The sequence below is a fragment of the Limulus polyphemus genome, unplaced genomic scaffold (genome assembly GCF_000517525.1).
Source record: "Limulus polyphemus unplaced genomic scaffold, Limulus_polyphemus-2.1.2 Scaffold2271, whole genome shotgun sequence".
In the NCBI taxonomy this organism is placed as follows: Eukaryota; Metazoa; Arthropoda; class Merostomata; order Xiphosura; family Limulidae; genus Limulus; species Limulus polyphemus.
The window spans coordinates 190,463-193,741 of record NW_013667881.1 but is presented as its reverse complement, the minus strand read 5'-3'; the positions used below and the strand labels follow the sequence as shown (position 1 = coordinate 193,741).

General features: G+C 34.5%; 1 protein-coding gene across 4 annotated transcripts in view; it reads left to right on the top strand.

Annotated features, from left to right (window-relative positions):
* Positions 1 to 3,279, top strand: part of LOC106466478 (alpha-(1,3)-fucosyltransferase C-like) — a 20,565-nt gene that overhangs the window by 6,227 nt on the left and 11,059 nt on the right. The window contains exon 2 of one of the 4 annotated variants that reach the window (XR_002612216.1): positions 212 to 280. The exons of 1 other annotated variant lie outside the window; for it this stretch is intronic. The gene's annotated coding sequence lies outside the window, so the exon portion shown is untranslated. Of the gene's footprint in view, positions 1 to 211; positions 281 to 1,895; positions 2,100 to 2,842; positions 2,952 to 3,279 lie in introns of those variants that run through there. 2 more of the 4 variants (XM_022394490.1, XM_022394491.1) reach the window with 2 other exon arrangements.

Sequence of the window (3,279 nt, the reverse complement as noted above, 5' to 3'; positions counted from 1 at the left end):
GTTTTTTTTTTTAGGTTATTTAGTTAGTTAACAACTGTAATTTATTTAAATATGTTACTCGTTTATAGGTTACCTTTCAACTGTGTGTACTTTAAATATGTTGACTTTAACGTTCTCTTTTCTGCACCATTTATGTAAAACTATTTGCGTCATTGATTAGTGTCTTGTTTTATGCGTTTCCAGCTAACTATAATAAATTTTCGAAATTTAGGGCCTGTAGTTACGTTGAGTACAGAAGAAGTATAGGAGAAGAAGATGTGCAAGGAGATGACTATCGTATAACTCTTCATTCCTTATTATAATATATAATGTGTAGCTAATATAGATAACATAAAGTCGAGTATTTAATTTTGCAAGTTTAATCAGGCTAACCGCAACGCTCCAAGCGGTAGATTTGATAGACAACAGCTGTGCTGCAGCTCGACCATACTGCGGTATGATGAACATTTGCATCTGTAAACATGTGATATACTGGCAACATTTCAAGTTTCGGTTTACGGTTTCAAGTGTACAAAACACTAATAAAAGTTTCCTCGTCTTAAATCACAAGGAATTCTTTGGTTCTTCTCAATATCTCCCGAATTTTGGTAATCAGTGAAAATATAGGTTTATCGGCAATCACGGGGAAGGTAATTTTCATCAAAGCATTCTGTATTGTAGTATACTCAGACGGTGATGACCTCCTAGCATGCTCGTGAGGGACGTGAAAATACAAATACGTTGTTATCCTAACCACAGTTGACATGAAGTGTATCTTACACGATTGTTATCTGTTTTATCTCGTATTAAAAGCTTTACTGTGCAATTAATTCTATGTACCTACAGTTTCAGTTGTTTGTGTTAATAAGTTTTGATGGTTGATAAACATGCTGATAGCATGCCCATTTTACAAGCTGCAATATAAAACATTTATTTTAATGATTTATATATTTTTCAACACAAACCTACATAATGGGCTATCTGCGCTATGCCCACCACGGGTACTTGAACCTGATTTTTAGCTTTATAAGCCTTCAGACTTACTGCTGGGCCACTGAGGTTTTTTGTTAAGCACAAAGCTATATCATGGGCTAACTGTGTTGTGCCCACGACGGGTAACGAAACCCGATTTTCAGTATTTTAAGCCTTCAGACTTTTTGATGGACTATTTAATATGGAATATTGCTTAATGTGTTTTCTTTTATGTTGACGGCAAACAATATAACTTTTCTTCCTGCATTGTGTTTAATTGTCATTATAACACAAGGATTCAAATAGCCTGGAATACCCTGGTTAGGGTTGTTTGACCCTCAATTGACTATCTGCCTTCCCTCTAGCCTTTCACTGCTAAATTAGAGACGGCTAGCGCAGACAGCCCTCGTGTAGCTCCGCGCACAATTCTAAACCAACCAACAAACAGTACGACTCGCAGACTTTTTAAAACGCGTACCATTAATTAAATGTGTACATTTATTTGAACTAATACACACTAAGGATTGAACAGTACACAAATATTAGATTATTTCACCCCTCTGCGATATCGCAAAGAAAAATAGTTCCTATTCCTAAATTCGACGCTATAAATTGCTAAACAACTCATAAAAAAATAGGTGGCTTCATGACTGTTATCAAAAATGTTATTACACTTGTACTGTGTCCAATGTACTAGTAGAGTCTCTTATATAAAAGAGTAAGTAACGGCTTACATTGCTTATCAAATTTAATGACTACCTGTACTTAAGTTTGATTGGATAAAGGTAAATATTTAGCGTATATCACGCATAATTTCTCCAGCTTTTTGTTCTGTTTACTCCTGTGACTACGGGGCTGAGTTTAATCATTTGATGGATTATTTGAACATTGAGGGAACCTAGTAAATATTGCTTCCATTTTAACTCCATCGTTTAGTCCACGAGGATAAATTATGGGGCTGTTTTCGAAGAAATATGAAGGTCATTCTAAACATACTGTTACGACACAGACGTCACGTGACGCTAGTAACACGTGATGATTATCTAGAAGATTCACGAAGATACGAGGGTAATCTGGATGTACGCTTTTAGAGTATATAAGCCGACAAACAAAGTGACGGTAAGAATTGCAGACAGACAGTAGTGACCGTAAGTAAAGTGCTTGAATCTTTGTGAATTATAGCGTGTGTTAAAGTTAAATTAAGTGTATTGCAAAGTTGAGTTGAGAAAGAATAAACTAGTTTTATTTAAGAAAGGACTTGTATCGCTGAAGTTTATCGGAAAGAATTTCTACGGAAAATTAACAAACGAACACAGAGACGTAACAATACGAATGTTCGTCAGGCTGCATTCAAGCATTGTTAGACTTTTCACATGTTTGAATAGTAATCGCACGTTTAATGTTACTCGCATGGAATATTTGATCTTGCGATTTGTATAATGTTCATTACTTAAACGAACGTTGGTATATTAAAAAAAAAAAAAAAAACAGCGCTAGGCGTATCAGCTTTTTTTTCCTTGCGTTGGAGCTCTAGAGTCTAGATCGTTAGGGTAAAGCATTGGATGAGAGGGGAGGGGTACTTTAGGGGGCTGCATTGTTCCAATTTATTTATACGTATTTATTTTCTAACCGAAGTGTTACTGTTAATCTTCTCTGATTAGCTGCTTATTTATAATAATAATTATTTATCTATTTATTTGGTTGACTCCTTTATCCAAGGCATATTTTTAAATAAGTAAACGTGTTTAAAAAATGTTACTGATAATACTATCCCCCTCATTTAACTTTTTGTTATAGTTGAAAGTTCGTATTTGTCATCGAACTGTTATTTTTCCTCTGTTGTGTTTTGCTGTTTATTTATTACTAGCTTATGACGGGGCAAGTAATACCACTCCCACTCCATAGTAAACCCAACTATAGCTAACTGAAATAAATAAATTTTGCGAACTCAAGTTCACCAACAAAGAGGCAGAAAGTGCAGTCGAGGCAGTCAAACGTCGGTAAGTTCCTTTGTGAGCCAATCAAAATTAAGATCATTCATGAAATGAATTCGTGGTGTATTCATAGAATAATTATTGGTAAAAATCAGTTAGATTAACAACTTCTAATATATAGAAAAGTCAGTGTGTTTTGGTAACACTATGTTCCAATAATGGCTTCATGTGATGTCGCTTAGCAACAAAAGTATAATCTAATATTGTCGTTAGTCTATGTGCTGAAAGTATAAAATGAAATGTATAGACAACAAAACTGGAAAAATATTTGTTGATTTCTTAATTTAGTGTCTCCATTGATCAAAGAGGTTTGTTGATTAATAAAAACGTTGGG